At 34.5% G+C, this 10,177-nt stretch overlaps 1 protein-coding gene across 8 annotated transcripts in view; it reads right to left on the reverse strand.

Moving 5' to 3' along the window:
- LOC120422695 (CUGBP Elav-like family member 4) overlaps positions 1–10,177 on the reverse strand; it is a 948,890-nt gene that overhangs the window by 818,304 nt on the left and 120,409 nt on the right. The window lies entirely within an intron of this gene.

Consider the following 10,177-nt stretch of genomic DNA (forward strand, 5'->3'; position numbering starts at 1 on the left):
ACTAATATAACTGACTATTTCCCATTCTTTGTGTTGCGATTTTCCTGCCTGCCCGTGGCTGCCGGGTTGGTGGCGGTGGGCCATGGTTGTTATTGTTGATGATTGGGGGAATGTTGTTTGCACGACGACGACGACGACGGCGGCCGTTCGAGCACGTTCCGGATACAACCGGATGCTGCACGTACTGGGGCCACCCTCGTTGTCCTGTGTCACGAAAAAGGGAACCGTTTTGGGTTCTAATCTGCGCGGTGAGGGAGGGAGGGAAACGGGAATGGCAATTGATGGTAATGTTGGGTAGAATTTGATTGATAATGAGCTAAATGGTTTGAAATGCCAAAACTCAATTGAAGTCGAAAGGGAACCTTGTTCCGAGTTGTGAATAAATAATTTGCAATTTTTTGCAAACAGCAAATTCAAATAATATTAATATGATTCAAAATTTTTGTAATGCTACTTTTTTCAAACTGGTCTATAGTGTCTTTAAGAGTGTCTTCAATCAATTGCTTGTAATTTTTTAAATTAAAAATTAAATTGTCGATTGCAAAAACTGGCAGCGTAAGTTTAAAGAACCATTTTTAAACCGATTTTTGCTCACTGTGTACTGCGTATAAAATGACACTTTACCTTAATGTTCAACCTTACTTGACTTTCCCATATACCTTGTTGCAGATCTGTGATCAAAATTTAAAAAAAAATCCCGTTATTTAATTTTGGTGTTTTGAAATATTTGAAAAAAAAATACAAAGTTTTTTAAGGAATTTTCTGATCAATTTGGTGCCTTCAGCAAAGTTGTGGTACAATTCAGAAAAATAGGCACACGGAAAACAATCTTGCCAATTTTTTTATTAACATTTTTTCACATAAACTCAATTTCCCAAAATTGGTTATTGGTATTAGAGATTTTTTGATATGTTTTAAAGGGAACAACCCCGCAACTTTTGAGCCATGTTGCTGCCAAGTTAAACATTTTGGAACATTTAATTTCAAAAGTGCCAAACATTCAATATTGCGCCCCTTAAAAATGTTAGACTTGATACACAAAATTTGAAAATATTGTTTTCGAAAAGATCGGAAAATTTTACGAATGTTTATTTTTTTTTTGCATTGAAAACCGAACCCTTAGTTGCTGAGATATCGGCATAATAAAATAGAGGGTTGTTTGGGTTAGAATAGAGCGTCCAATTTCCCGTCCTGGGAAATCCCGGGATTTTTTTTCCCGGGACGGGAAATTGGACGCTCTACTCAAAAAACTTCAATTTTCCTATTATTTTTTTTTTTTTCAATCCGCTGTATCTCAGCAACCACAAGTTTTATTTTCAATGTCTCTTAGAAATTTAAAAAAAATCGTAAATTTGCAAATATTTCACTGAAGTCAAACTTTCGGAAGCTATATCTTGAAAACGAGGCCCGTTGTAAAAAAAAATGTACATGAAGTAATTTTCGATTGCAAATCCAAATATACATAAAAATTAGTTAAAACAATTATACAGTCATGCCTCGGTTTTGCACGCCTCGGTTTTGCACTGCCCCGGTTTTGCACTTTTCAGCTGCCTCGGTTAAGCACGGCCCAGTGCTTAACTGATGCACGGAGCTTATGGGTTTTTGGCTATATGGGAGACATTGGCTTTAATCGTTTGAAAAATCATGCAAACATCAAAAAAATATGATGTTTTGGAATCGGGATGATGTCAGTTATCCATTTAAATTATTATTTCATGAAAGTATTTTTCCTGCGTTTCGAAAATGTATTTTTTACTCTAAAGAATCCAAAAATATATTGTTATTTCAATTTGGGTATCAAATGATCAGATTTTTTCATACTTTCCGGATGTAATAACAACATTTTTAGAAAATACTCAAAATTTTCACAAAACTACGTTTTTTTTGAAAAAAATACTCAAAATTTCAATTTTTACAAAATGGGAATCAAACGTTTAAGATTTTTTCATACATTTCGAATGAAATAACATCATTTTTTGAAAATACTCAAAATTTTCGCAAAACTACGTATTTTCGAAAAAATACTCAAAATTTCAGTATTTACAATGTGGGTATCAAACGATCGGGATTTTTTAAAACATTTCGATTGTAATAACAACATTTTTTTAAATACTCAAAAAATTTCACAAAACTATTTTTGTAAAACTTTTCAAAATTTCAGTTTTTACAATATACAACCAAATATTTTTTTTTTTGAAAATTTTGAGTGTTTTCATTTTTTTAATAACTATCGAAATGTATGAAAAAAAACCCCGATCGTTTGATACCCACATTGTAAAAACGGAAATTTTGAGTATTTTTTTTTTCGAAAATACGTAGTTTTGTGAAAATTTTGAGTATTTTCAAAAAAATGTTGTTATTACATTCGAAATGTATGAAAAATCCTGATCGTTTGATACCCATATTGTAAAAATTGAAATTTTGAGGATTTTTTCAAAAAAACGTAGTTTTGTGAAAGTTTTGAGTATTTTCTAAAAATTTTGTTATTACAAAATTTTGTATTTTGAAAATTTTGAGTATTTGCAAAAAGTATTGTTATTGCATTCGAAATGTATGAAAAAATCCCGATCGTTTTATACCTACATTGTAAAAACGGAAATTTTGAGTATTTTTTTCGAAAATACGTAGTTTTGTGAAAATTTTGAGTATTTTTGTAAAATGTTGTAATTACATTCGAAATGTATGAAAAAATCCTGATCGTTTGATACCCATATTGTAAAAATTGAAATTTTGAGTATTTTTTTCAAAAAAACGTAGTTTTGTGAAAATTTTGAGTATTTTCTAAAAATGTAGTTATTACATCCGAAATGTATGAATAAATCCCGATCGTTCGATATCCACTTTGTAAAAACAGAAATGTTGAGTATTTTATTCGAAAATACGTAGTTTTGTGAAATTTTTTATTTTTTTTCTAAAAATGTTGTTATTACATTCGAAATGTATGAAATAATCCCGATCGTTTGATACCCATATTGTTAAAATTGAAATTTTGAGTATTTTTTTCAAAAAACGTAGTTTTGTGAAAATTTGGAGTATTTTCTAAAAATGTTGTTATTACATCCAAAATGTATGAAAAAAACCTTAACATTTGATACCCATATTGCATAAACAATACATTTTTGGTTTCATTGGAGAAAAAAAATGCATTTTCGAACTACAGGAAAAATACGTATTTTTGTGAAAACTTTCATGAAATAATAATTTTAATGGATAGCTGAAATCATCCCGATTCCAAAACACTATAATTTTTTTATGTTTGCATGATATTTCGTACGATAAAAGCCAATGTCTCCCATATAACCAAAATCCCATAAGCTCTGTGCCTCGGTTATGCACGCCTCGGTTTTGCATCCCCCATATGCGGTGCAAAACCGAGGCAAGACTGTATGTCAAATTTCCATTAAGCACTATTTTTCAAAAAATCATAACTCGGTGACAAAACTTCTCTATTGCTCAAAAGTTACGGGTTTTAGTCCCCTTAAGCTTATCAAAAATTTTCTAAAATCAAAAAAATCAAAATTGAGTTTAAAAAAAAGTAAAAAAAAATAATTAAAAAATCAGTAAGATTTTTTTCCGTGAAGAGTCCTTCAACATAAAAAAGACAATAAATTGATCGGAAAATTCCTTCAAAATTTACAGATTTTCGAACAATAACGTAGGTACCATTTGTGTATGGACAGCTACCAAAATAGTATGGTGACTTGTATGAACTTGTTTCCAATAACAAACAATTACTTCTTTGATCAGAGGGAAGGCCCCACACATCTTTTTGATATAGCTGGTAAAAATCATGTAGTAAGTAGGAAATGTAGAAATCTAGATTAAATTTTCTAAACAACCTATCCGTCTTGGGTTTCCAATGCAGATAGGACCTTTTGAAAATTTTATCTAGAAATATCATCAAGATGTAGTATAAACAGTAAATTTTAAGAGAATGCATGCTAAATATGTTATTCCTGAACAGATCATCAGAATTTCAAAATTAAAATGACTTGTTGTGCTTCAAATACCGGAAACTGATTAAAGCTGATTCGAAATCTGGACACTTTTGCTTCGAATTTGATGAATGGATTTTTTCTAGTTCTCAAAAAAACTGTTAACATTGAAACAATCGATATTTTGTGTACAATTTTGCTAGAATTTGAGGGAATCAAATCCATACATTTCTCTTCTGTCTTCCCTGTGGTTCGAAAGCCTATGAAATAATTCAAAGTACCATGTTTCTCCATCGAAATGATTTCAAAGTACATTTTGTTGGAGACACATAGTGCTTTACGTTAGAATAATGTATCGAATCTTGGAAAAAAATCAAAAGGTTGTATCTCAGAACCCTGTTCACCCAACATCCTGGAAATTCTAGAAAAATATTTTCTGCTCTGAGGTCATTGGTCTCGAGCCCTTCAAGCCAGCAAACAATGTTATCTTTTGTCTTTAATTGTGTTCAGCTATGTTTTCAAAATGTCTTTGTATTTTTCTCTAAAAGTCTACTTATCTATTAAAACATGTCGAACTAAAATATGTTCAGCCGTTCCGGAGATATGTTTTACTAAAAAAAATGTTTTTTTGCGAAAATCGTCAAAAACTTCATTTTTTGTACCACCCTATTTCGGATAGGATCACCCTAATGTTGATTTTTTCAGCACGAGTAATCATACAATAACGTCATGATTCGAATTCCCGGACGCTTCGAAAACTGGACACTTTATCTTGTGTTATCTATTATTTGGATATAAGTTCGCATCATGATTGTCAAAACTGTGTTATGTGATAAATTCTAACATCAACTTTCATTTTAGTTTTATTTGAACGCTGTAGTTAATGTCAAAACAATAAAATAAAATAAAATTATAAGTTTTTCAAAAATGCGAAACATTTCACTTGAAATATTTCATACGCGTCCGAAGCACCGGGAAGGCAAAGCAGAAAGCAGGTTTTGATTTCCATTAATTCTAGCAATTGTTTATATAAAATATCGGTTGTTTTAATGTTAACCACTCATTTGAGACCTAAAGAATGCCATTGACTAACATTTCAGTCCAAATTTGTGCGATTCATTAGAAAAATCGGGTGTCCGGAATTCGAAGAAAAAGTGTCCGGATTTCAAATCAGCCGGGATTCGAAGCACAAAAAGTCATTTTAATTTTCAAATGCTGATAAAAAATTGTTAGAAAAGAAATATTTTGCATGAGATCTCTTAAAAGTTACTGTTTATACTACATCCTGATGATATTTCAACATTTCCAACTTATTACATGATTTTCTGCCAGCTTATGTAAACAAAAATGATATGCTACTAAGTGTCCGGATTTCGAATGATGACGTTATTACCAAATTTGAATTTCTCTCAATTGATACCATAAATTTCAATGCCTTGAGATTGGAGTCTCGGTCGTTTCCTTCACAATCAATTATCAAAAAAAAGAGTTCCATCCCGGATTTCCCCAAAAATTTCCTTTTGATAATTTCCCGTCCCCACAAACGGTCACAGCAATCAAATCTGTCGGTGGCAGCGTGCCTAATTCAGACCTAGCCTGAACGTCTGTCTGTCGGCCGGCCGGTCGTCTGTGGGCGATGAAATCCAGAAAACGAATTCAAATGGAAACGATTGTGAACAGTTTTTGGCCTAAACCAGTGCCAAATTTAAATAGAACTGTCTCAACCGGATTGACCCTCCTCCTCCGATGTGTTCCTGTTTTTGAATCCGGTCTCCCCTCCCGCAGAAAAAAAAGGATGATGGCGTTGATGATCAGTTCCATTGTGTGTTGTGCTGGTGCTGATGGTGGTGGGCAGTGCGGAATACTGACTGTTGATATCATGTGTTAGTGTGTGTGCGAATGGCAATGGTACTTGTTTGGCCAACCGAAAAATAATGAAGCTCAGAATCTAATTCGAAATCTCTGCCAGCAACCACATTCACTGTGTGTGTGTGTGAGGGTTCTGTCTCTCTCTCGTTTTATCTTAGTGTGTGAATTTGTATGTGTGTCTGCAAACATTCGAATCAAAGAGCCAGGCGAGATACAGGATTACGAGGATGGCTGGTTCGAGAGAAGCGCTCTGAAGTCGAGCTGTGATTTAATTTTTAAAGTTAATTGGAAATATAAAATTGACCAAAAGTTGCTGCTTTCCGGATTTTGGTTTTGTGATAGTATCTGCTCTGCTTATGTGTTTGTATGTTGTTAAATATGTCAAACTACGATTTTATTTTGCGTTTTGGTGAATGGTATTGGAATGATGAAGAATTGAAGAATTGAAGATTTGAAGAATTGAAGGATTGAAGAATTGAAGAATTAAAGAATTGAAGAATTGAAGAATTGAAGAATTGAAGAATTGAAGAATTGAAGAATTGAAGAATTGAAGAATTGAAGAATTGAAGAATTGAAGAATTGAAGAATTGAAGAATTGAAGAATTGAAGATTTGAAGAATTGAAGAATTGAAGAATTGAAGAATTGAAGAATTGAAGAATTGAAGAATTGAAGAATTGAAGAATTGAAGAATTGAAGAATTGAAGAATTGAAGAATTGAAGAATTGAAGAATTGAAGAATTGAAGAATTGAAGAATTGAAGAATTGAAGAATTGAAGAATTGAAGAATTGAAGAATTGAAGAATTGAAGAATTGAAGAATTGAAGAATTGAAGAATTGAAGAATTGAAGAATTGAAGAATTGAAGAATTGAAGAATTGAAGAATTGAAGAATTGAAGAATTGAAGAATTGAAGAATTGAAGAATTGAAGAATTGAAGAATTGAAGAATTGAAGAATTGAAGAATTGAAGAATTGAAGAATTGAAGAATTGAAGAATTGAAGAATTGAAGAATTGAAGAATTGAAGAATTGAAGAATTGAAGAATTGAAGAATTGAAGAATTGAAGAATTGAAGAATTGAAGAATTGAAGAATTGAAGATTTGAAGAATTGAAGAATTGAAGAATTGAAGAATTGAAGAATTGAAGAATTGAAGAATTGGAGAATTAAAGAATTGAAAAATTGAAGAATTGAAGAAGTAAATATTTAGGGTTTGAAAAGGTTTTTAATTTTGTTTTATCCTAGGGCAACGGTGAACACAGAAAAAAAAATTGAAGAGCATTTTCATAAATCTTTCATACACTATAGCATGATGAAAAGCCATAAATCTTGCATTGAAATGGTGTTTTTCTACGTTCGTCTAATTGACCTTCAGTCGGCATCGTACCTCACTCGCAAACTGGCAATTGAATCCAGGAGTGCCAACAGAAAAGGTGTCATAAAGCAAATTAATTCCCAACCTTTCCTCGAAAAGCCTCACCAGCAGCCAATAAAGTCGTCTGGTGGAAAAACAAACAAATTCACCTAGCAGTGCCGTGCGATTATTATGTCGCCTAGGCCCGTGATTTAGTTAAATATTAAAAACACCTTCACAACGCACCCTTTGACCTAGGGTCGTTCTCCATTGTTATTCCTGGGATAGGACACGGATTCATGCTGAACCACCCTTTTGGGCAGCACGATACACGGAGGGAAAAACCAAAACCACATGCTATGTACCACTGGTCAACAGCAAAAGGTTCCTGCTGCGATGGCTTTAGCTCGATATTTGTTTTGAGCCTTTCCCCTCCTCCGCCACAACTCTTTGGACAAACAACCTCACCTTCCTCTCCGTCGGGATTGGCTTCTTTTTTAAGGCCTCCCAAAAACGCGCGCACCCGGACACATGGCCGTAGGCCGGTTTTCGTTTCTTTTAATTGGTTAAAACAGGATATAAATCTCGTTAGCAACAGCAACAACAACAACAACGTCCTCACCATGTGCTGCTGCTCCACAGGTTTGGCATGGCGTTGCTGCTGCATGCTGTCGAGGTTTCGGGAATGAATTTGAAGCAAATTAAGGGTAGAGGGACATACTGGAGAGCAGCACGATAATTGTTGGTAACTTTATTTTCAAGTATACGTTAGCAATTTTTACTTTAATATGTCGATTGTGTCATTTGTCCAGAAAGCAGTTCTAGGATTTCGGCCATGTTTAATATTTTGTATTATGTTGGACACAATTTTTTGAGGATTTAGGAACATCTCAAACATTTATTTTGCATAGATTTCTTAGCTGAATTTCCTTCATCAATGCTTTTTTTGTTTTTTGTTTTTTGTTTTGCCTTTCTTATTAAAGAAAGGTATAGGTTTTACTTTAAGGCTGGACGTCATTTTCATCTTCGTAAATATGTCGATTCAGCATGAATTTTCTTCGGAAAAATCGCTAAAAAATCACACTGCATCGATTTTTGACGCTCTATCGATTCACCTTGACAGAACTCGTCTATCTCAAACCCTCGAATTTTGAGAAAATAAATTCCGTGGAGGTCGAGTGATGTTCGTATGTGGTAAAATTTTGCAAAATTTTGTGTCGCGCCGTTCTCAGCTCCCATAAATCCGATTTCGATTCTTCTAAATGCAGATGAAAGCTAGTGTGCTGAACCTGGGCGAGTTGCCGCGCAAATTTCGAATTATCCATCTGTTTTCGGATGCGGCCAGACTTTTCAACAAAATACACAGTTTTCAAATGAAAATATGGTCCATTTTTTTCATTTTCATATCTTTTATTTATCTCAAATATTGCATTTTTCGAGCTCTACAACCTCCCAAATTTTCATCCAGATTCATAATATGGTTCTGGAGTTAGAGCCGTTTGATTAACCTACCATAAGAAAAAAAATCCATAAAAAAAGGTAAAAGCCCACCTGGTGACATTCGCCAACATTTTTCATTTCTGATTTTATCCAAAATTTCTTCCTACATTCATAGTACAGACCATGAGTGAGCATCTGAAACAAATTCGACACCGATCGGCGATTCCGATCAATTTTTAGAACGATTTACTTTTTGCCTTTCTTACTAAAGAAAGGTATAGGTCTTACTTTAAGGCTGGACATCATTTCCAGCTTCGTAAATATGTCGATTCAGCATGAATTTTAATCCGAAAAATCGCTAAAAAATAACACAGCATCGATTTTCGACGCTTCGTCGCCAAGTCGCCAAGTCGACAAGTTGTCAAGTTGAGCTTCGAATACTGGCGCGAGAATGCTGGCGCATTTATGTTTTGGCTCGACTTATTCTCGTTTGTAGTAGCTTGTCTACCGATGTTTCCTTTAACTTGTAAGATATCGTAGCTTTTCGGTTTTTTTTGCTCTGTCCGTTTTTGCATAACTGTCCAATGTTTATGCAAAAACTTTTTTGACATAGGACAGAGATTCTCAACGGGGGTACCGGGCCTACTTGATTTACATGGCAGGGGGTACCAGCCTAGAAGAAGGTTGAGAATCGCTGACATAGGACATTCATCCGGGTACAAACAATTTGTTTCCCGTGTGCTCCTTAAATCGCCTTTAAGTAGGCTTCATTTGTCGTGTCGTTTTATTTAACACACGGAAAGGGGATCGATCGCCAAACCAGCGACCGAATTTTGCTGGGTTGGTTTTGCTGATATCAGCGAAATTTTTATCTAAACCAGCGAAATTTTTCGCTGAAAAAGGTGGCTGCGCGAAATCAAATCCAGCAACTTGGTTTCGCTGGTTTGTTATTTCTGAAACGGTTTCTTTTCCAGCGAAAGTTTTCGCTGGTTTGATACACATCCTTCCGACAGCCGTCATAAATGTTTGTTATTGTTCACGTTTGGAAGCGATTTGTGGCAATCGAATTGCTTTAGGGGTTTTTTCAAAACAAAAAAGCATGAAAAAGTTCTGCATCAAGTGTTCAGCATTAAAATACATACTCAACAGGTGATGGTTCTTTTCAATGAAAAGAAGCACGTTTCCATAAAGTTCTCGCAGCAGAAAAATACGGTGCAGTGAAGCTGGAGATGAATTTGTACTGCTGCATAGATGAGTGCACAAATTGTCGCAGGTGGCAGCAAGAATCGAAGGCGAGGAACTTGACCATGGCCGCGTAACAGTTTGTGCTGTGGCAAGTAAGTACAACCTGGTTTATTTTGGCATAGGCTTCTGCCGCCAAAACAAAAAAACAAACGTCGGTGATAAAAAACGCTGATCCAGTGCAAAAAACACTGGTCCAGTGGAAACATTCGCTGAACCAGCGGATTTTTTGCCGGAACCAGTAGAATAATCTCCTGGTTGATTTTGGTACGAGCTGCTGCCGCGGAAAAAAAAACCCGGACGTCAGCGATAGAAAACGCTGATCCAGCGTGAAGGAACA

The sequence above is a fragment of the Culex pipiens genome, chromosome 3, assembly GCF_016801865.2.
Source record: "Culex pipiens pallens isolate TS chromosome 3, TS_CPP_V2, whole genome shotgun sequence".
Taxonomy (NCBI): Eukaryota; Metazoa; Arthropoda; class Insecta; order Diptera; family Culicidae; genus Culex; species Culex pipiens.